At 38.8% G+C, this 25,104-nt stretch overlaps 1 long non-coding RNA gene across 1 annotated transcript in view; it reads right to left on the reverse strand.

Annotated features, from left to right (window-relative positions):
- Positions 1-25,104, reverse strand: part of LOC103348683 (uncharacterized) — an 80,426-nt gene that overhangs the window by 33,410 nt on the left and 21,912 nt on the right. Inside the window, exon 3 of the long non-coding RNA XR_007920495.2 lies at positions 18,088-18,281. This is a non-coding gene — a long non-coding RNA (uncharacterized lncRNA). The remainder of the gene's footprint in view (positions 1-18,087; positions 18,282-25,104) is intronic.

Consider the following 25,104-nt stretch of genomic DNA (forward strand, 5'->3'; position numbering starts at 1 on the left):
GCACCCTGACTGGGACTAGAACCCAGGGTGCTGGTGCCGCAGGCAGAGGATTAGCCTATTGAACTGTGGCGCCGGCCAAATTTGGAAACTTTTCATTGTTTTTACATAAATTGTTTAAAAAAGAAAAGAAAACAAATGTCCCAAAATCATGCATCAGTTTTGTGGCATAATCAGAATTATTCATGATGATTTAAAACACTGTCTCTTAACTGGCATTACTACTGGGATATGTTTGAAAGATAAATCTAGCATCAAAGAAATTTGAAATTGAATTAAATTCTCTGATAGTAAAAATATTGATACTGAGTGAATACATATTAAGATAGAAGACATAGCTAACATTAAAAATACATAATCAGCATTTTGAAACTATGAGAAAGAAATACAAATACAAAAGGCAAATCCTAGTAATCTTTCTTTTGATTTAGAAAGGTCAGTATATAGGGGTGGATATTTGGATGCCCACAGCCTGTTATCAAAGTGCTTGTGTTCAAGTCCCAGTTTATTTGGTTAACTCGTTACGGCATCCTGCTAATGCAGACTCTGAGAGCAGCAGGTGATGGCTCAATTAATTGGATCTCTATCACCAACATGGGAGAGCTGGACTGACCTCCTGGCTTTCAGCTTCAGCCTAGCCCAGTCCAGCCCTGACTGTTGGAGGCATCTGGAGAGGGAACCAGTAGACAAGAAATGTCCCTCACCCTCTGCCTCTCAAATAAATAAAAATATATAATACATAACATTTAGAAATGTCAGCGTACATTAATGAGTAGTCTTCCTTTTTAAAAAATATTTATTTGACAGGCATAGTTACAGAAATAAAGGGAGAGACACACACAGCGATATCATTCATCTGCTGGTTCATTCCCCAGATGGCTGCAACAGCTGAAATGTGCCAGGCTGAAGCCAGGAGCCTGGAACTCCCTCCTAGTCTCCCACTGCTGCTTTCCCAGGTACAGTAGCAAAGAGCTGCATCGGAAGTGGAGCACCTGGGACTGGAACTGGTATCCATAAAAAATTCCAGTACTGCAAATGGCAGCTTACCCCATACTGTGTCACAACACTGGCTGCCTTGTCTTCCTTTTAAAAATGCATATGTTAAAATTATGTGATGTCGCTGCTTTTATGCCTTTTCAATGAACAGGAGCCAGAAACTCAACCTGAGCCTTCTCCATTGGTGGCAGGAACCCAACCTCTTGAATGATCACTTGTTGCCTCCCAGAGTATGAATCAGCAGGAAGCTGGAATAGAGAGTGGAGCCAGAACTCAAAGCCAGGCATCCTGAAATGAGAGGCAGGCATCCCAAGAGACATCTTAATCTGAGTCAAATGACTGACTCAATCCCAAATGTATCTGATAAATCAACATTTATTTATGATTTCTTTTTTTTAAACTTTTATTTAATGAATATAAATTTCCCAAGTACAGCTTATGGATTACAATGGCTTCCCCCCCATAACGTCCCTCCCACCCGCAACCCTCCCTCTCCACTTCCATTCACATCAAGATTCATTTCCGTTTCTCTTTATATACAGAAGATCAGTTTAGCATACATTAAGTAAAGATTTCAACAGTTTGCTCCCACACAGAAACATAAAGTGAAAAATACTGTTTGAGTACTAGTTATAGCATTAAATCACAATGTACAGCACACTAAGGACAAAGATCCTACATGAGGAGTAAGTGCACAGTGACTCCTGTTGTTGACTTAACAAATTGACACTCTTGTTTATGGTGTCAGTAATCACCCTAGGCTCTTGTCATGAGATGCCAAGGCTATGGAAGCCCCCTGAGTTCACTGACTCTGATCATATTTAGACAAGGCCATGGTCAAAGTGGAAGTTCTCTCCTCCCTTCAGAGAAAGGTACCTCCTTCTTTGATGACCCGTTCTTTCCACTGGGATCTCACTCGCGGAGATCTTTCATTTAGGTTTATTTTTTTTTTTCCCAGGGTGTCTTGGCTTTCCATGCCTGAAATACTCTCATGGGCTTTTCAGCCGGATCCGCGTGCCTTAAGGGCTGATTCTGAGGCCAGAGTGCTGTTTAGGACATCTGCCATTCTATGGGTCTGCTGTGTATCTCACTTCCCATGTTGGATCGTTCTCTCCCTTTTTGATTCTATCAGCTAGTATTTGCAGACACTATTCTTGTTTATGTGATCCCTTTGGTTCTTAGTCCTATCATTATGATCAATTGTGAACAGAAATTGATCACTGGGACTAGTGAGATGGCATTGGTACATGCCACCTTGATGGGATTGAATTGGAATCCCCTGGTATGTTTCTAACTCTACCGTTTGAGGTAAGTCAGCTTGAGCATGTCCCGAATTGCACATCTCTTCCCTCTCTTATTCCCACTCTTATATTTAACAGTGATCACTTTTCAGTTAAGTTTCAGCACTTAAGAAGAATTGTGTATTGATTATAGTATTCAACCAAAAGTATTAAGTAGAACAAACAAAAAAAATACTAAGAGGGATAACATATTAAGTTCTTCATCAACAGTCAGGGTGAGGGCTGATCAAGTCACCGTTTCTCATAGTGTTCATTTCACTTTAACAGGTTTCCTTTTTGGTGCTCAGTTAGTTGTCACCTATCAGGGAGAACAAGTGGTATTTGTCCCTTTGGGATTGGCTTATTTCACTCAGCATAATGTTTTCCAAATTCCTAACAGGGATCACTTTTCAGTTAAAATTTAAACATCTAAGAATAATTGTGTGTTAATTACAGAGTTCAACCAATGGTACTAGAACAAAAAAAATACTAAAATGGATAAAGTATTACATTCAGAAAACTCAAAATTAAAAAAATGCTCACTTTCCTAAAAACTGAGGCTCAAGGTGATTTATCCAGCATGCACCTGGATGTGCAATTATGTCTTCAGTATACTCATACTGATTTCATTCCTTTGCATATATATTCAGCAGAGGGACTGCAGTCTTATATGGTAGTTCTATTTATTTTTTTGAGGAAACTTCTATTTTTTTCTAAAATAGCTATACTAATTTACCTTCCCACCAAAACTGTACAAGAATTCCCTTTTATCCACGTCACCAAAACTTGTTATCTTTTATCATTTTACAATAACCAGTCTAATAGGTGTGGGGTGTTATCTCACTGTTGTTGAACCCTTGATTTACAGCAATGAAAAAACAATATCCTGGGGCGGCAATGTGGCACAGTAGGTTAATCCTCTGCCTGCGGTGCTGGCATCCCATATGGGTGCTGGTTCTAGTCCTGGCTAGTCCTATTATGATCCAGCTCTCTACTATGGCCTGGGAAAGTACTAGAATATGGGCCAAGTGCTCAGGACTCTGCACCCTCATGTGAGACCCGGTAGAAGCTTCTGGCTCCTGGATTTGGACTGGCTCAGCTCTGGCCCTAGCAGACATTTGGGGAATGAGCAGTGGATGAAAGATCTTTCTCTTTCTATCTTTCTGCCTCTGCCTCTCTGTAACTCTTCCTTTCAAATAAATAAATCTTAAAAAAAAGAAAGAACCAAATTCTTGGATCTTAAAATGGGCCATTGTCCAATATTTGATAAACTCATTGTCTTACAGATACTTGGTTGACAAAATCAGAAGATAGCACAATATTGATTTGAAATTATATGAATTTCCTCCTGTATATTTGAAATTCTCAAATAAATTTTATTATGAAAATTGCCTGGTGGCCAGCACTGTGGCTTAGAAGGTTAGGCCTGAGCCTGCAGTGCTGGCATCCCATATGGGTGCCAATTCATCCCGGTTGCTCCATTTCTGATCAGCTCCCTGCTAATATGCCTTGGAAAGCATCAGAAGACGGCCCAAGTGCTTGGGCCCTTGCACCCATGTGGGAGACTGGGAAGAAGCTCCTGGCTCCTGGCTTCAGCCTGGCCCAGCACTGGCCATTGCAGCCATTTGAGGAGTGAAGCAACGGATGGACGATTCCTCTCTCTCTCTCTCTCTCTCTCTCCCTCTTTGTATTTCTGCCTTTCAAATAAATAAAATAACTTACAAAAAATTGCCTTACAATTTATTGAAATGAATTATGGGCAAATTAATTTTATTCACATTTTCAGGAAAAAGAAAACACATGCACACTAATAAGCCTGCTTGTGCCCTGAAAGCAGCTAGGGGTAGGAATCCCAGCTGTACTAATCATTTATGGACTGAATGTTGACTTGACCCTTTTTCAAACTGTCTTCCCATTTGTATTGTATCTAATTGAGATACATAAGTGTTTAATTCCCCAAATCTTTTTCTTAACTTTTATTTAGTAAATATAAATTTCCAAAGTACAGTTTATGGATTACAATGGCTTCCCCCCGCCATAACTTCCCTCCCACCCGCACCCCTCCCATCTCCCACTCCCTCTCCCATTCCATTCACATCAAGATTCATTTTCAATTCTCTTTATATACAGAAGCAAATTTAGTACATATTAAGTAAAGATTTCAACAATTTGCACCCACACAGAAACACAAAGTGTAAAATACTGTTTGAGTACTAGTTATAGCATAAATTCACATTGTACAACACATTAAGGACAGAGATCCTACATGGGGAGTAAGTGTACAGTGACCTCTGCTGTTGACTTAACAATTTGACACTCTTGTTTATGGCGTCAGTAATCACCCTAGACTCTAGTCATGAGTTACCAAGGCTATGGAAGCCTTTTGAGTTTGCCAACTTCGATCTTACTTAGACAAGGTCACAGTCAAAATGGAAGTTCTCTCCTCCCTTCAGAGGAGTCACCTCCATCTTTGATGGCCTGTTCTTTCTGCTGGGATCTCACTCGTGGGAAAATGAATAATTTTTTTAAAAAATACCTGTATTCTTACTATGTAGTGTTATAAATATCAACATTTTCTCTGTTATGTTCAACCTAATTCAATTAGTGAAAAAAAGTACTAGTCATCAAATATAAAATGCTAAGCCTCACATATTTAACTGAGTTTCTTTTTCAAAATAGGCAATTTATAGACTAGTAATAGAGGGCTGTTTTTAAACTTCAGGGACCAGAATTTTCATTTGAAAGACAAGGAAACTTAGTCTTAGAAATTTTGTCAGCAAAAGATAACTTCCACATGTATGCATACTTATCTAGTGCTAATAGTGAGCTGATAAAATAATATTAGGAGAGTTGGTGTATGTTCCAAAAATGAGCTATTTCTACTAGTAGTTACCTTTAATTTAGAATGTATTTTTAAAGACAATTAGGAGGACACTTTGTAGAAGTCAAATCAAATCATTCGCATGTTCTCTGCATGGTCTATCCCTCAGGAATTTGCCTGACACTGGTGTCAACTATCTGTCTCTTACAATCTGCTGAAGTTGTAGCTCAAGCAACTTGTAATAGTTTGGGGAATCACTTCAGATTGTAGAAAATGGTCTCAAATAGAAGAAAATACCAATTCAGCTCACTCTGCAATGCTCACGCCCTGACTTTATTTCTATTTGGAAATGACCTTCTGCTTCCTTTCCACCTATTGAATCTGATTTTTCTTCTAGGTCAGTCCAATTTCAGTTCCTCTATGGAATATTACCTGCTCTAAGAAACTTTCTTGACTTTATTGGCTGTTCTCTTCCTTTAGCACATGTGTAATCAACCGTCTGGCTACCCGTCTATATAATCTATTTCCACTGATCATTGTTAAGATGGAGACGACGTAGTTCACAATACCCTTCCCTTCATTTACTTGCAGTCTCCATCTTCTCTTTTCTTCTTTCTTATCTTTCAGTTTGGGTTCGTATAAGGATTGTGTCATCTGTGGAGTTTTATACTGATACTTCCTAGTCTGTATTTTTTCATGTTAAAAATGCAGGCATCTTTTTCAGTTTTTACTTATTTAATTGAGAAACTGAGAGACAGAGAGAAAAACAAAGGAGGAGCTCCCACTCACTGGTTCATTCCCCAAATGCCTGCAACAGCTGGGGTGAGGCCAGGTCCATGGCTGAAACCAGGAGCCTGGAATTCATTCAGTTCTCCTATGTGGGTGGTAGAAAACTATTACTGGAAGCTTTATGCCTGCCTCCCAGGGTCTGCATTGACTGGAAGCTGGAGTCAGGAACCAGAGCTGGGGATCAGACCCAGGTACTCCAATGTGGGATGAAGTCATCTTGACCAGCATCGTAACCACAAGGCCTAATGTGTGTTCCAAGAAATGTTTTTGATAAGTCATCAGCTTTTATAATAGGTTTATTCTAAAGCTAAGAGAACCGAAAGGCAACACATGATAAAAGTTATCACTAGTTGTTAATTAATGGGAAATTCAGAAGATTTTCAAATAAGAAGATTACCTTACCACAATAATAAAATTCTATTTCTGTGGCAATTTTAGAGAGTGGGAAGAGATAAGGGAAGAAAGAGCATTAAAGGCGTGAGTGTTCTCTTAGTGGCAAGAACAGTTGTGATAAATGGACACAGATTTTTGTCTCGTAAGAGTCTGGTATGTGCTCAGTAATCCTTTACCATATAAATGTGGATACTGAAATTCCGGAGCTACAGAAGAGGAAGGCTGGGATTTCAGCCCAGGTTATTTTAATTACACAAATAATACCTTATTTTCACTCTGGTGTGATAACATTAGCATTCTAAATATAAAGTGCTCATGAATTTAAAGAAAACATTTTCCTATGTCAAAAATTTGGTAGGTAAGTATTTGAGGAAAACCTGACTAGAAAGTAGCTCTTTAAACTCAGTGCTGGGGCCAGCATTGCGGCACAGGACTTTAAGATACCAACTGTAATGCCAGCCATCACCCCATTTTGGAACGTAGATCCAAGTCCCAGCTATTCTGCTTTCCATCCAGCTCCTTGCTACTGCTCCTGGGAAGGCAGCAGAAGATGATCTAAGTACCCAGGCTTCTGCCACCTACATGGGAGTCCTGGGTGGAGTTACTGATTTCAGGCTTCAGTCTAGGTCAGTCCTGGCTCTTGCAGCCAATTGGGGAGTGAATCAGTGGATGACTAAACTCTGTTTCTCTTTCTGTATCTCCCTCTGTGTCACATGTCTTTCAAATAAATGAATAAAATTTAAACTCAATATCATCAACACGCTAAAATTTGGCCTTCATAAAGGCTGAGTACGATAATCCCAACTTGCAATCAAATTTAGAAACTGTCTTTCGGGGGCGGCGCTGTGGCGCAGCAGGTTAAAGCCCTGGCCTGAAGCTCCGGCATCCCATATGGGTGCTGGTTCGAGTCCTGGCTGCTCCTCTTCCAATCCAGCTTTCTACTATGGCCTGGGAAAGCAGTAGAAGATGGCCCAAGTCCTTGGGCCCCTGCACCCGTGTGGGAGACCCAGAAGAACCTCCTGGCTCCTGGCTTCGGATCTGTGCAGCTCCAGCTGTTGCAGTGATAGGGGAGTGAACCAGCAGATGGAAGACCTCTCTCTCTGTCTCTACCTCTCTCTGTAACTCTCTTTCAAATAAATAAAATAAATATTTTTTAAAAAAAGAAACTGTCACATTGAAGTGCATCTTGAAAGGCCTAGAAAAATCTAGAAACATGGATTAAGAAAGGGAAACCAAAAAATTATTTGATAATTTTCATAACTGTGTAATACAAAGAATATCTAGAATTGTAGACAATCCTAAATCAATTTCTTACCATGAGAAAAATACAACTAAATTCAGTATTCTAGTTCCTGAAACTACAGAGTTAGTTTATTGTTCTGCTGCTTTGGGTTGTGATTTTTGTTCTAAAACTAAATTGTACCTCTAGGAAAATATCTGACCATGTGAACCAGTTAGAGCTAGTTAAATACAGACCTACTCAATCACGTATAAATGCCCAGATATTTGACAATTAGCTCCTACACAGCTTGGCCCTCTGCCAGCCCCTGGATATACACCATAGCAAAATGGACACCCTACTCACATGCATACTACATACAATTGCTGAAAAAGTTACAGGGAGAGAAATATTACAAAAATAAGAGAAAAACAGCAGGGTAAGGGACTAGATGTAGCTAGGCAGGTCTTTTCTTAGACGGCAGCATTTGAGAAGAGACTCAGATCAAGAGAGGGAGCAAAACATGATCATTTCAGCAAAAGAGGACAGACTAGACTATGTGCAGAGGTCCTGAGGAAGGCCAGCTCAAAATGACACTTGAGAATTAGTTGGGATTGCAAGGTGTTTTCCTCACTCCAGCAGGGAATCAGGAGAATGAAAGGTTAAAAATGTTCAACAGATCAGTAAAATTTTCCTTGCCATAACAGATTCTCAATTTTTTAAAAAGTTGGTGTATTGTGGTTTTTTTTTAACGATTTATTTATTTATTTGAAAGGTAGAGTTACACACAGAGAAGGAGAGGCAGAGAAAGGTCTTCTATCTGCTGGTTCACTCCCCAACTGGCCACAACGGCTGGAGCTGCACCGATCTGATGCCAGGAGCCAGGAGCCAGGAGCCAGGAGTTTCTTCTGGGTCTCCCACATGTGTACAGGGGCCCAAGGACTTGAGCCATCTTCTACTGGTTTCCCAGGCCACAGCAGAGACCTAGATCAGAAGTGGAATAGCTAGGACTCAAATTGGCACCCATATGGGAAGCGGGCACTGCAGGCAGTGGCTTTACCCACTACACCACAGCACTGGCCCCTGTGGTGTATTGTTTTAATAAATTCTTATTTTAAACCGTCAAAGATCTTTTTACATCTCTCTAGAAAACAGCCATAGTGGGACCAGCATTGTGGCATAGTGCATAAAGCTGCTGCCTCTGATGCTGGTGTTCTCTAAGTGTGCTGCTTGGAGAACTGACTACTCCTCTTCTGATCCAGCTTTCTGCTAATGGAATGGGAAAAGCAGAGGAAGATAGCTCAAGTGCTTGGGCCCCTGCACCCATGTGGGAGACCTGAAAGAAGCTCCTGGTTCCTGGTTTCCAGCCTGGCATAGCCCTGGCCATTGTGGTCATCTGGGGAATAAACCAACAGACGGGGGAATCTCTCTCCTTCACTCTCTCTTGCTGTCATTCTATCCCTCTCTGTCTGTAATTCTGCCTTTCAAATAAATACTAATCTTTAAAAAATGAAAATTCATACTGATAATTAAAATTTCATTAGAAATTATTTAATCACGCAACTGTTGGCATTAATTGGATCAATTTTAAACTAATGGATTTTAGAAACAGTAAAATTTATGATGTTGCAAATGATTGAAAGCTTGGCTGAACTAATTCACATTGAAAGCTTTGCTGAATTAAAACATAAGCTTAAATAAATATCTTTGTTTGTTTATAAGTCCCATACAGAACAAGGAGTAGTCTTTATAAATAGTAGAAAGGGATATTCTCTCATGGTCTCCTAAAATATTATTAGATGATTTTATTTCACATGGTTGCTATCTTCAAAGCTTCCACTTTTGTTTTTAACTAAAAGCCATATTAAGTTCAATTGTTTTGTAGTTAATTCATACAAACAAAATCATGTTCTTAGTTTATACTGTATGAACATAAAATATTACAGATTACTCAGAGTTTGTTAGTAATAAGTCACTTATCTGCCTTTTATCTGTTTCATGGTTAATTGAAGATAACTAATAGATACATTTATTTCTCTCTGTGTAAATCTTTCCAAGGCATCCATTACAAAGCACATGAAAAACTACATGTTTTAATTTCAAGGTAATTAATGTTCATTTAGAACCCTAAAACTCAAAAATATAAATTTATTAATATTATACTTTACTTTTGAAGTTATTGAAAATGATCAGAAAACATTAGGAAAAATGAAATAATGTGTTTGCCCCAAACAGTTGTAAAAATAATGAATTTTGGATGTAGCAGTTAAAGCATAGCTTGGGATGCCCACATCCCATAATAAGGTCACTGGGTTTAAATCCAACTCCACTCCTGATTCTAGCTTCCTGCTAAAGTGCACCCAGGAAGACAGCACGTGACAGCTCAAGAGATTGGATCCTTGCCACCTGCCACATGGGAAACCAGGATTGAATTCCAGGCTCCTGGCTTTGGCCTGGCCAAGCCCTGGCTTCTATGGACATTTGAGGAATGAACCAGCAGATTGAGATCGCTCTGTCTCTCTGTGTCTCTGTTTCTCTGTTTCTCTGTTTCTCTCTCTCTCTCTCTCTCTCTCTCTCCTCTCTCTCTGCCTTTCAAAAGAATAAAACAAGTTGATTTTGAACAAAGAATACTACCAAATAAATAAATAATAATAATGAATTTTGTCAGTAGGATAAGAATTATTTCTAAGTTTACATGTTTTATCTCATCTACTTATTAGGATGTACTTGATAAGAGAATGACAATTTTATTTGTTTATTTTGTATTTTAGTTCTATTTTCATAGTTTTATCAATAATTACTTCATCCCTCTAAAAGGGAAAATGATTTAACTTGAGAACATGAAAAGTGACTGAAGATTTTTATATTGTTCAGAATAAGACCAATTTGGCTAACAGAACTCATTTTATGACTCTTTACCTAATATTATTTATCCATTAAAAATCAATATTGGATAAAAGATAGCTATTTTCAGTATTACTCATGAGGCTTAACGTTCCTTTGGGAGAAACTGTCAGCTTGATGATTAAGGAACTGCTACATCACACAAATATTTCAGCACAACACTCAGCAGATTGAATGTAATAGGTTATTCTTCTTGCTATCCACCCCACACCTTGCTGAGGGTGGGATCAACGTGTATAACTTTTCTATGTTCCTTAAGCCTAGCAAAATGCCTAGAATAAAAACACTCTAGCCTACTACAGTGCAGACACATGGGTTCTTATTCGTGTCCCTGCTCAAGTGTCACCGTTCTGGAAGAGACTTTTTGGACCATTCCATTTAAAATAGGAATTCCAGGATGAATGTTCAGTGCAGTGGTTAGCAAGCTACTTAGGATGCTCATATCCCAGGCTGAGGTGTCTAGTTTGAGTCCCAGCTCTGCTTCTGACCCATCTAACTGATAAAATGCACCTTAGGGTGGTAACAGATGATGGCTCAAGTAGTTGCATCCTGACCCACTCACATGGAAGATCCGAACAGAGTCTGTGCTCCTGGCTTCAGCCTTACCCAGCCGTAGCTGCTGCAGGCATTCAGGGAATGAATCAGCAGATGCAGGATCTCTCTCTCTCTCTCTCTCTCTCTCTCTCTCTCTCTCTTTCCTCAAATAAAATGAACATAAATGAATTTTAAAACAGAGGAATTCGTCCTCAGTTCTAAACATCAATCCTCCTTCCTTGATTTTTTTTCCCTCAGTTGCTTTTGTTGTTGTTGTTTTAGTTCTCTTCAGCACTTATTACCAAACGGCAGACTACACACGTTGTTCATGTTGTTTTTTCTTTGTTTATTGTTCAGGATGCTAAACCAAAAATGCCATCACAGAAATTTATTTCTCAAAGTTCTGCAGGCTGGGAAATCCACACTCAAGGTGCTAACAATTTTGGTGTATGGTGATGGCCATCTTCTTAGTCTCCTTTTGATGTGCCCTCACATGGTGGGAGAGGGTAGGCAGCTCTCTCAAGACTTGTTTATAAGAGCACTAAACCCATCTGTGAGGGTTCTGCCCCATGACCTCATCACTGCTCAGGCACCACCTTCTGATACCATCACCTTAGGGTTAGGGTTCCAACACAGAACTCTGGCAGACACAAGCATTCAGACCATGACTTGATGCACAGTTTCCTCAATATCTAGAATAATGTCTGATCATAAATAAGAGTCAAAAAAAAAATAAGAGTCAATAAATAGTTGTGAACATAATGAATAAAGTAATGTAAAAGTGAGGAAGAGAGGAAAGAAACCATATCATGTGAGACATTTGTAAAATATTTTTACTTGTTTTTGTTTATTTGAGAAAGACATGGACAGAGACGGACAGACAGAGCTCCCATTTTCTATTTCACTCCTTCAATTCCCTCAGTGGCTAGGACTGGGCTGGGGCCACAGCCAGAAACTGGGAATGCGATCCAGGTCTCCCATGTGGATAGCAGGAATTCGATTACTTGCAAATCACAGTTTCCTCTCGGGGTCTGCATTGGAGGAAGCTGGAATTTGGAGCCAGAGCCAGGAACAGAACCCAGACACTGTTATGTGGAACACAGGCATCTTAACCAATATCTTAACTGCTGAGCCAAACACCCATCCATCCCTATTAAGAAATAGCTTGAGTAGATCATTTGTTATTATGTTTCTGAAATCCCCCCTTTCTCTGATACTTTCCTAATTTTGCAGATTTTAGCAACTTCTCAGAGATTTCTTATACCATTTTATTTTTAAAATATATTTTTGTAAATATTTTAGAAATTTTTATTTATTATATTTATTTTTTAAAGATTTTACTTGTTTATTTGACAGGTAGTACAGTGATAGGAAGAGACAGAGAGAAAATCTTCCACCTGCTGGTTCATTCCCCAAAATGGCCACAAGGGCTGAAGCTGGGCTGATCTAAAGCCAGGAGCCAGGAGCTTCTTCCGGGTCCCCCAAGTGGGTACAAGTGCCTAAGCACTTGGCCCATCTTCCACTGCTTTCCTAGGCTATGGCAAAGAGCTGGATCGGAACAGGAGCAGCTGGGACTAGAACTGGTGCCCATATGGAATGCTAGCGTGGAAGGCGGAGGATTAACCTACTGCACCACAGTGCCAGCCCCTAATGTATGTATTTAAAAGAGAGAAACACACAGTCAGACAGAGAGCTCTCAGTGACTTACTCAATCTCCAAATGTTCACAATGGCCCTGGGCCTGAAGGTGAATTCAGGAACTGGGAACTCAGTTCAGGTGTTCCATGTGAGTGTCAGGTACCCAACTACTTGAACCATCACCTGCTGTCTCCCAGGGTGTGCATTAGCAGGAAACTGGAATTAGGAGCAGAACGATGAACAAACCCAGGTGCCTCCAATAAGGAAAGTGGCATGTTAACTGCTACACCCAATGCCTGCTTCTGTTCAAGTTTTAAAGCGGACTAAAATTGAAGAAAGGTATGATTCCCTTAGAAGATCAAACAAAAATTTAATCTCTATAAAACTTTTAAGCTGTTACAAAAATGTAAGAGCACATAAAGGTTTTGCAAGTAATAATTGAACATATACAAGATTTTCCATTCTCTGAGCTACAGCTGTCCAACAGAACATTCTGTAATGATGCAGATCCTATGTCAGTACTGTTCCATGTGGCACATGTGGCTTTTATGCTCTTGAAATATGGTTAGACTAAAGCACTGATGTTTAAATTTTATTTCACATTAATTTCAATTTATATAGCCAAATTAGGATAGCTTCTATGGTACTGGACAAACACAGCATTAAACAGTTTCCTTGTCAGAGATGTATGTAAAAGAAATAATACAACGAAAATAATGAAAGGCATAAAAGATATAAAACAGTGAGGCTGAACTGTAACAATACTTCTCGGTAAAATTAATATCAGATACTATTGGATTTATTACAGATTATTATGAATTTTGCAGTGTTATTTTATTGAAATATAAGAAACTGTGCATAAATGTTGCAATAGCTGAAACAGCTGGCTGTGTTTAGAGTGTGGCTTGTTCCCTTGGAAACTCATATCAAATTTGATTGCTGATGTTACAGTACTGGTAGATAGGGGGAGCTTTATGGCAGCTTTGGCAAGGAGGGCTCCACCCTCAGGAAGGAGTTAACGCCACCTGTTTGGGGCTGGATGAGTTACTGAGAAGCAGGTTGCCCTGAGTGGGGTCACTCCTAGTGTTTTTCTTTTGCTGAGGCTGCTTATACTTTTGCTTTTCCACCATGTCATGATGGAGCACCAGGCCTTTGCCAAATGTGGCCACCCCATCCTCCAGAACCATGAACCAAAATAAACTTTCTTTCTTTATAAATTACCCAGTCTGTGTTATTGCAGCAGAAGAATATAGACAAAGACACACTCATCCATCGGAATGGTGAAATAATTTTAGTGGCATGCAATTCTCTATATCATATTCCCTTAATCTATTCTTTGAGGTTTGGGATCCTGCAGTTAAGATTTTTTCTTAAATCACCTGCTAACAACGGAAGATACTATTGCAGCCATACTGATTACATCTTCCTTTCCTTTGCACATTCTGATTAACAAAAGCTGGTTGCTGATTTTGTGACTAATTAGAGTGTCTGTTCAATTCAACAGACAAAAATAATGCCTGCTTGAGAATTCCAGAAATTAGCCCAGAAAAGGCTGGCTGAAATTGCAGAGTAGTCGGGCCCATCCCGGTCAGCGTGACCGGAGGACCCAATAAATAACTTCAGCTGAAAGTGAGCACTGTGGCTCCAGCCAGCAGAGGCCGGCCTTGCAGCTGTCCCCATCCTTTGTTCCTCTCTTTCCTGACTCCCCTTCACCTCTCCTTTCTGCTCCCTTCAAAAGCTCGCCTGCTAGTTTGAGAATTGGCAAAAGTGGCTTTGAGACTGAAGATGTGTGTTTTTGCCCAAGATTGACAATCTCTTGAATAAAGCTGTTTCTTTACATCAATTCTTATCCCTGGTGAATTGGCCATCCCACAGTGAGCAACCCTGGCCTAATTTTAATGGCACTGTTATGGATAAGCAAATATATTTGTTCTTTGGATTTTTTAAGGCTCCTTTCCTCATTTTATTTTCAGACTGGGATTTAGCATGAAATCAGTATTGATTTGGTATGCTTCAGTAAGATAAAAAGATTACTATGTATATAATAGGTGGTGGTTTCATTTGAGGTTGTCAAGATATTTATCTTTTCTAAATTTATTGAATAGAGTGGCTTGGGCATAACACTAGGGGATATTTGCTTTATTAAGGCAGGTATATACAAATAGATACTGCAAATGATAGATCATCTGATTATTTTTAGTGATAAAAAATAAAATGGTGACTAAAGAATACAAACAAAAAGTGAAACAAAGAAACCATGGCTTGTAAGTCTTTGATTTCACAAACTGAATGGAAAATAAATAGTAATAACTTGCTTTCTGACTGCATTATGCTAAATCTAGCCCATTCAATAAGCCAATTACAACAAGATGGTTTAACCTTACTATATCTAAGAGACTTAGGCTTTGGGCCAGTTTTGTGGTGTAGCAAGCCACTGCCTGCAGTGCCAGCATCTCATATGGGTGCTGGTTCCAGTTTCAGCTGCTCCACTTTTGATCCAGCTCCCTGCTAGTGCACCTGCACAAAATGGCCCAAGTGATTAGTCCCCTGCCACTCATGTGGGAGACCTGGATGAAGCTCCTGGCTTCGGCCTAGACATCGTGGCCATTTGGGGAATGAACCAGAAGATGGAAGATCTCTCCCTCTGTCTCTATCACTTTGCCTTTCAAATAAGTAAATATATATTTACATAAAAAAGACGTAGGCATGAGATAATTCCCCCCCATCTTCCTCCTTTATATCCAACCACTTATTTCTAGAAGTTCAAGTTAATGTGAAAATAACAGAATTACATTTTTAAAATTAACTAAGAAGGGAAAATACTCTCAAGCTGCAGAAATTGACCTTATATCTAGAGAAGTATTGGAATTTAAAGAAATATTGTTCTAACTGCTAAAAATATAGTAATATAGAGAATAGGGAAATTATGAAAATCATTATATCTTATGGTGAAACATCAATAGAAATGCACTTGAAAATATCCCAAAGAAAATAACAAGAAGTAGAAAATACTTGTAAATAGTCACAACAAGAGTTCTGGAGCTTATTTCAGATCAAAAATAGTAACAGGGGAGAAAAAAATCATGTTAAAAATGAAAATAAATGATAGAAAAAAGGGCTAATTGTCCTTGCATTAAACTGTAAAACCCATGTAATTCTATTCAAAACTATAATTAGATGTATGTGTATTTGTGTGTGTATATATACACATATGGTTTAAAAATAGCTCTCAAATTGTTTACTCAAGTTTGATGTGGCAATTAACTTAAAAGAATAGCCAAAAATGTTTTACAAAAGGAAATAATAAAAAGAATATATTATACCTCATATTACAATAAATTATAAAATTAGTCAATTGAGCAATGTGAATTTTTATGAAAATTAGTGATCAGTCAGGCAGAAGAAGTATGTTAAGTACACACATACATTTTCAGAACATAAGAGGAGTTTAAAGGTGGCTAAAAACTATATAAGTAGATCAATGTTATTTAAGTAATTGACTATCTTTTTGGAGAAAAATTAATGTCAGCCTCATGTCATGCACAGAATCTAAATTCCAGATGTTTGAATATTAAAATAAATCTTTAAAAATTCTTTAATATTCATAATGATTATAGTTATAAACATAGTTTATAAACTATAAAAATAAGCTGCTCTTCTTATAATCTGAGATAGAAGTTTTCTGTAAATCAGATAGCTTGTATGAAAATATTGATGTTCTTAACTATGCAAAAAGGAGAAAAATTTCACAAAATCTCTACATTTAAAAATTTTATTTATTTATTTTTTAAAGATTTATTTATTTTACTTGAAAGGCAGAGTTACAGAGAGAGAGAGAGATCTTCCATCTGCTATTTCACTCCCCAAATGGCTGCAATGGCCAGGGCTGGGCCAGGTTGAAACCAGGAGGCTGGAGCTTCTTCCAGGTCTCCCAGGTGGGTATAGGGGCCCAAACAGTTGGGCTAATTTTTGCTGCTTTCCCAGGCATATTAACTGGGAGCTGGATAGGAAGTGGAGCAACCTGAAATCGAACCAGCACCCATATGAGATGCTAGCCCTGCATGGGGTGGCTTAACCGGCTAAGCCATAGTGCCAGCCCCTAAAAAAATACATTTTGAAAAATAAAAATCACTGCTATTCACTGAATCAGAATAGTTGCAGGATCTATTAAGAAAAGGATGAATAAATAATTCATCCAAAAAAACCAAACAGCAATGTACAATTAACATTTGAAAATAATAGTCAACTTCATTGGTAGACAGGAGATTATAAATTAAAACCACAATTTAATAAGGAAGAGATACTAATAACAGTCTACTGCTAGAGACTTAGCTTTTCACAAAGTAGGTGCCCTATCTTTTAGCTTTATTATAAACATTTATTTCTTTTGTGTTAGCTGTTGTAAATGTTTTGGAGTTGATAAAGTTGAAATAACTCCAATTTCTACCTGTGTGAGCAGATTTACAGTTTCTTATACAGCTTTTATGTTTATGCTGCTATCAAATGAATAAGCCCATGGGGACATTTCTAAGATAGGCCGGTGGGTGAATAACATAAATATTAGAACAAACTTTATAAAATATTTTTATGATTTTTTTTTTTTTTTTTTTTTTTAGAATTCACACTCTCAGATTTCTTTCTAGTTCTCACCTTTTCCCCCTTCTCTCTCTGGAGAAACAAGAGTGAATGGAAATGCTGGGACCATGACCATGTGGGTTCAGTGCAGTCTGCTTATGGTTTTGGAATAACATTTTTTCATTGTAATTTTTTTTTTGGAGTTTCCACTCCCCACCCCCAGGCATGCAGAAGAAAAGAGAGAAAAAACTGCTATTTTTAAACCAATCCTTGATGATTGTGTATGTGTATGATTTTACTTTTATTTATTTGAAAGGCAAAGTTACAGAGAGAGCAAAGGATACAAAGAGAGAGAAAGATCTTCCATCTACTGGTTCACTCCCAAGGTGGCCACAATGGCCAGGCTGGGCCAGGCTGAAACCAGAAGCCCCAAATTCCATTCATGTCTCCCACAGGGATCGCAAGGACCCACACAACAGGACTTGGAGTGCCCCTCCCCTGGGTAGCCGGCCGAAGAGTAATGTTTCATCAAGAGGTTCTTTCAGGCCCAGATAGAGGGACCAGGGGGTTTCTACCCAGCTGCCTTCTATTGGCCCCAACATCTAGCTGGAACCAGTCATGACAACAGCCAGGAAAACTGAGCATGTGCAAATGTCAGAGACTTAACAGACAGTGAATATTTCCCAAATTTTTCTCCAGGAGGACCTTAAGCCATATTGCATTGCATGTCTAGCCATGTTTCTGTACTGCCTCTGAGTGAGCCTGCTCCAACCCCTAGGTGTGAAGAAGAGTACTGCCCCTTTCCTAGTCACTTCTCCTAAGGTACTCAGTGCCCTCTGCTGGGCAACCATGGCTTTGCAAATTGTTCCTGTGGTCTCATTTGCTCAAGGAAATCACTTTCCATGACAACCACTTCTGGCAGAGGCTCTGCTTTCTACTCACCAAGAAACAGACCCTCAGCTTGAGTGGGTAGTGCCTTGATATCGTTCGTGTTCAGGAAACCACTGTCCTGTGGTGGAATTATTTTGAGATTTCTCTCAGTGCTTCCAGATCTTGTTTTGAGCTCCATAGTGGCAGCGCTGTTGCTAGACTGAGATTCACAGAGTGGGGCCGAAGAGGTAGCAAGTGAGAGACATCTGAAATAGCAGAGAAGCGGCCCAAGTGAGGTTGAGATTTCATCTCTTTCTACATATTTATTATTTTTCTTCAAATCCGAATGTATACCAGTAGTCACATGCAACAAATATACCTCTTCTTTTCATAAAGAGATCCTTTTAATAATCGAAAAAAGAAAGTTCTGACAGCTGAGGTCATGCATTTATGTCTCTGTAACGCAGTGTTCTTTCATGTGTGGAAATCATTCAGTGGTAGTGGCCTGAAAATTACCAACAAGGGAAGGATCCTAGGAGAGAAAACTCTTTAAGGGAGTCTGTGGGTCTCTCTCCCCTTTCTGCCCATTATGTAAAGAAGGGCTCAGGGGCCGGTGCTGGTGCTGTGGTTCAGCAGGTAAAGCCACTGCCTGCAGTGCCGGCATCCCATGTGGGCACCTGTTTGAGTGCCAGCTGCTCCACTTCTGATCCAGCTCTCTGCTATGGCCTGGGAAAGCAGTGGAAGATGGCCCAAGTCCTTGGGCTACTGCACCCGAGTGGGAGACCTGGAAGACGCTCCTGGCTCCTGGTTTTGGGTCAGCCTAGCTCCAACCCTTGCGGCCATTTGGGGAATGAACCAGCGGATGGAAGACTTCTTTCTCTGTCTCTCTGCCTCTGCCTCTCTGTAACTATGCCTTTCAAATAAATAAATAAATCTTAAAAGGGGGGGGGCACAGAATATGTCATCAAAGAAACTGGGTAGCAAACATCTTTGTCAGGAAAAGATGCTGCTGCTTGTGAGGCATAGGGCAGGACTGTTTGCTATTGAAGATAATACAGAGAATGTTCCCCTTGGGCAGTTTTATTGCATATTATATAAGACTTGCGTTATTTAAGTCCAGGGTTCTTAGTGCATGTGTGGCATCCATCTGGACTATTCACATTATGCTTAGAATTTGGTGGATAAGGAGAACCAATGAGAAAATTAAATTTTTTAAGAATAATTTACTTATTTCAGAGGTAGACTTACAGGCAGAGGAGAGACAGAAAGGTCTTCTATCCTGTTTCATTCCCCAAATCGGCTGGAGCTAGGCTGATCCAAAGCCAAGAGCCAGGGTATTCTTCTGGGTCTCCCAAGTGGGTGCAGGAGCCCAGGCACTTGGGCCATCTTCTACTGCCTTCCCAAGCCATTAGCAGACAGCTGGATCAGAAGAGCAGCAGCCGGGCCATGAACCGGAGCCCATATAGGATGTTGACACTGCAGGTGGAGGCTTAGACTACTATGCCACAGTGCCCTCCCTTTAAGCTTATTTTCTGGCTATGTCATGAAGAATAAATTCCTTCTTTTATGACCCAGAATCTCATGTCTCCTACCATCATCCATGAATGGGTAATAGTTAAACTGTGCAGGTTGCTTGCAAGTAAGATTAAAATCCTCAGACCCTACACAGTTTCTGACCATCAATGCAACCCAAATAAGGGACAGAAATTGTTATAGAGCAAGCACATTACAAGAGTAGCTACTTCTCCAGGACGGGGTTCTCAGCGCATGTAACTCTGAGCTGCACTGTGACACTGTTTCCTAAGGAAAGATTTTACCTCTCTCTATCACCACAGAAAGTTTATTAAAGTCAATCTCTGTTTCACCAAGTCATTTAAAATTTTCACACTGAAAAACAATATTATCTCCATGAGATAAGTACTTAGCACAGTATCTAATATGAATATCTGAATACAAAATACTACTACTGGGGAAAGTCAGTGTCCCCACCCAAATAACCCAGTAAATATTCATTATGACATAACCTATAAAATGGTTGACATTAGCCAGTCGCCCAGCACCAACATTCAAAATTTTTATACTATGTAACTTACAGTGGATAGACATACTAAGGATGTATAACCAAAATTGGAAATCCTTTAAAAAATACATGTGGCCCTTTAAGCACGGTAAAGTTGTGTGTTTAGAGCCAGCTGATTAAACGTTGATGATAAAAATCATAAAAATACTGGTAAGAAAATTTAGAAAACAAATTAATAGCTGAGATATTTAGAGAAACATGACCTTGTGTATTTTTATTGCAGCAGGTGTTATGTTTGAAAACTGATTCCTATAAATCGGGGCTAATGTGGCATGGTCCCAGTTGACACAGAAAATACAAATGCTTCTGATGAACTTTATAAATGCCAAACAGCAGATGCATGTGTTGGCTATTAACATTTATGGATTATTTTACTAAACAGAAAGGTAGAAATTAAATATATTTTCTGGCCACATACTGAAATTTTCACAATGATGTTTGTCAGAGATATTTCATGCTCTTAGCATAAAGGTAAAAAAAAAAAACCTTCAAAATTTACATTTAAACCAAAAACATGAGGTCTTGTCTTGAATGATTATATATGCTTCTTTATTTTATTTATTTATTTATTTATTTATTTTTATTATTTTTTGACAGGCAGAGTGGACAGTGAGAGAGAGAGACAGAGAGAAAGGTCTTGCTTTGCCGTTGGTTCACCCTCCAATGGCCACTGCGGCCAGCTCACTGCGCTGATCCGATGGCAGGAGCCAGGTACTTATCCTGGTCTCCCATGGGGTGCAGGGCCCAAGTACTTGGGCCATCCTCCACTGCACTCCCAGGCCACAGCAGAGAGCTGGCCTGGAAGAGGGGCAACCGGGACAGAATCCGGCGCCCCGACCAGTACTAGAACCCGGTGTGCCGGCGCCGCAAGGCGGAGGATTAGCCTAGTGAGCTGCGGCGCCAGCCTATATATGCTTCTACAGTTTAAGTATTTGTCTCCAAAAAATTCATGTTGACATTTAATTTCCATTGTTACTGTATTAAGAGGTGGTACCTTTGAGATTAGACTCTGAGGGCACGCCCCCTGTAGTCCTGAGCAATGCTTTGACAGAAGGGTGAATTTGACCCTGTTTTGGCTTCTTTGCTCTTTGGCCTTCTACCGTGCGTTAATGCAACAAGACAGCCCTCTCCAGGGCCAGTGCCTTGATCTTGGACTTCCATGCTTCCAGAACTACAAGAAGATAAGTTTCTGCTCATTGTAAATGACCCAGTCTCAGGTATTCTATTAAAGAAAGGTAAACCAGACAGACACCAGCTACTGTGCAAGTTTCCAGACATCTCAAATGTTTCTTTCAGCTGGCATCACCTACAACAAATCATGAACCATGAGCACACAGGTTTCTAATACTAGCAAGGTGACATCTGAGAGTGTATGTATACTTCATGACTGTATACAGCAAACATTGAAAATACATTGTGCTTCCATTGATATCTAAAGTTGCTAAAATATTTTAAAAAGAAAAGAGGGAGATATGAAATCTGATAAAGGCTAACAAATAAACCAGGGCTTCAAGATTCTTCCCTCTAACAGTAATGCCATATTTATATATAAAATATATATATTTATATATGTATTTATAAATTAAATAGTTATTGAGTCTTTATGATGTGAAAACCCTGTGTTGGGCACATGGAAAGTAGAAATGAATAAAGCAAATAATGCTGATGAAATAATTTAAAAATTTTATTTAAATGGAAAAATCCTTCCTAACTGGTACAAATCATCCTTTAAAACATAAATGTTTTGTAAAACAATTTTAAAATGTAAATAAGAAGAATCCCTTAGATCCAAATGATGTACTAATGATTGCTTTTTTGGCACACTGAAGATTAATAAATTTACCAAGTAAGCCCCGGCATCATAGGTATTTGGGTAGCTACGTCGTAGACAGACATTCACATGCAGTTACAGTATTAAAGGTACCAAGTAATAACAGAATTCCATAGGTCCCATTTGGATAGGTAGAATGGCCATAGTGGACACAATAGAGTTAACAAATTCTAGGCATCTCTTTTACAGTGGATTGGGAAAGTTTGCATTTCTTTAAGTGCTCAGATCTTCATAACCATGTTAACATGATGACTCTCAATAAGTTTTGTACCTTAGACTTCTTATAAATAAATAATTTCTAAAATTGGAATATGAAGTTGAAATGCTATCCCTACACATTAACTACATGTAAATTAATAATTTAAGAAAATGTTGCATATTTGAGATAAATATATATTATTTAACATTATTTAAAGTAGCCACTGCTATTTTAAAAATAGCTACCCATTACACACATGCTCCATACAAACATATAGCATAACCTGAAGGAAGTTTTAGTTAAAAAAAAATGAAACAGCTGTACTGAGGCAGATTATGTAGTGGAAGCATAAAAATATATAACATGCATGATTGTTGAAAGTATTACACTCAGAAATATTCATACATTTTAATATAATTTATGATATTTTAGAGTCTACAATGTGAAATATTTAAAGAGGGAAGTAGTATATTGTATATTGCAATACTCATTGTTTGCCACTACAGTTCTACTTTTTATTAATATTTGCAATAATAGATCTAGGTCCTTTTACCTTTTTTAAAGATTTATTCATTTACTTGAAAGGCAGTTATGGAGAGAGAAGGCAAGAGAGAGAGATCTTCCTTCTATTGGTGCACTGCTCAAATGGCTGCAATGATCAATTCTGGGCCAGGCTGAAAGCAGGAGCTGGGAACTTCCACATGATAGTGGGGTCCCAAGCACTTGGGCCATCCTTAGCTGCTGTCTCAGGCACATTAACATGGTGATGGATCAGAAGTGGAGCAGCCAGACCCTGAACCAAGGCTCTGATATTAGAGGTTGGTGTTGTAAGCAGTGTATTAACCCACTGTGCCCCTTCTTTTAACTTTAAACCTTGAGCCTGGTTGTGGTGCAGAAGTAAAGCCTATGGTACCAGCCTCCCATATTGGAGTTCCAGTTGAGGCTTGACTGTACCACTTCTGATCCAGCTCCTTGCTAACACAGCTGCAAAAGCAGCAGAAACTGGTTCAAGTAGTTGGGTCTCTGGCCACCTATGTAGGAGACCTGGATAGAGTTCCTGCCTCCTGGCTTACAACCATTTGAGGAGTGAACCAATGGGTGGAATATCTCTCTTTGTCCCTCCTCTGTAACTTGGCCCTTCAAATAAATAAATACATCTCAAAAAAAAAATTTAAACCTTAACTTTGTCAAAAGACAGAATTACACTCATTGCGATTAGAGATGTTTATTAGGTTTATTTCAATTCTGGAGCTGGGCATCACTTCATTCCATAAAACAGATGATTTTTCTGATGAGTGGAGAAGAGGAGGCTGGTTTTACAGGGAAAGCAGAGCTGAAGAAAGCAGGAACAAAGAGGAAAGATTCAATTGGTAATAGTAAAGTTACTTTCCTTGAAAGGTGAGACATGGAGACAGAACTACATAAAGATAGCTGGTTGATTAACACTGTAGTGACTTTAGGTTTTTGTGTAAGGATTAAGGCAGAGGGGACTTTATTATCATGCCAATTGAAACTGGCTTGTTTAGGAAATTTGGCTGCCATCTGTCACTCTGGTTTCTGGGATGGCCAGATAAAGAGCTTAGTTTCGGGTTGGTGACACAGAACTTTAGCATGGTGACTCCATTTTGATTTTGTCTGGTCTGTTGGGGCCCAGTGTAGGAGCTTAGCACAAAATCATGGCCTCCTGTGATTTTTTTTATTTTGGTAACTTGAACTTGGAGGTGCAAAAATTCTTCCAATTCCATTAAATGCAAAAATTGAAAGTAGATTATTATTCTGACATATTTTTGTATTGAAAAATTGCACCAGAATTATATGACTATAGTGAACATTATGAGTAAATATTCCACAGACCTCAGAAGTAAAAACACCATATGCACTTATAAAATTAAAGGTTTTAACTACACATTAACATGCAAAATTATTAATTCATATTCTCAGAGCATCAGCATGTAGTGTTTTTCTGCAGCATACTGATGCCTGTTGTTGAAAAGATTGCTAATGCAGAATATTTGCATTCAGCCCCTGCCTCAAATAAATATCAACATCACTAAAATACAATATTCTGAAATATGAAGCATGTCACTCTAACTGAATAGCTCTCTTATATGAAGAGCGAAGGTAAATTGCTTTCCTTTAAAACTTATCAGAAGTGAACACAACCCTTATCTTTCACTGGAATTACGAAGAGCAAAATAACTTTGAAATAGCTTGGTTTCTTGCTTTTGCTAGCTTTGCTTTTTATCTCAGAAATATAGTGCATTTTATAATCATTGTAAAGAAATGGTACTAATTAAAATATTAATGGATGGGTGATGTTATCTATTTCAGATTACTTTTATCAAATGACCTGTGATATAAAGAAAACTTGAGTAAAAGAACAGAGAATAAAACTCTTTTACTGTATTATTCAATATGAGAAAAAACTGCCTCAGGAATAAGAAATCTGTATGCTTTTATAATTTAAATTAGTTTAATTATCAGACTCAGATTAATTATTCACTAAGTAGCCATCACATGAATTTCTATATTTTTATTTTTAAATAATAATTTATGTTCTTCAAAAAATTAAAATTAAAATACTGGAGGCAATGGAGTGGGAGAAGGGATTTGAATGTGCAAGGAAATAGTAAATGAATATCAAATAAATGAAAGAATAAATGACTTATGAAATCATTCTAAAGAAATCAAGGATTAAAATTAATCATAAAGGGGGTCTATGCTGTGGCTCAGTGGGTTAAAGCCATGGCCTACAGTGCTGGCATCCTATATAGGCTCTGGTTCAAGTCCCGGCTGTTCCACTTCTGATCTTGCTCCCTGCAAATATGCCTGGAAAGCATTAGAAAATGGACCAAGTCCTTGGGTCCCTGCACCATGTGAGAGACTTGGAGAGACTCTTGGCTTCTGGCTTTAGATTGGTACAGCTCCAGTGGTTTTAGCCATGTGGTAGTGAACCAGCAGATGGAAGATCTCTCTCTC

The sequence above is a fragment of the Oryctolagus cuniculus genome, chromosome 3 (genome assembly GCF_964237555.1).
Source record: "Oryctolagus cuniculus chromosome 3, mOryCun1.1, whole genome shotgun sequence".
In the NCBI taxonomy this organism is placed as follows: domain Eukaryota; kingdom Metazoa; phylum Chordata; class Mammalia; order Lagomorpha; family Leporidae; genus Oryctolagus; species Oryctolagus cuniculus.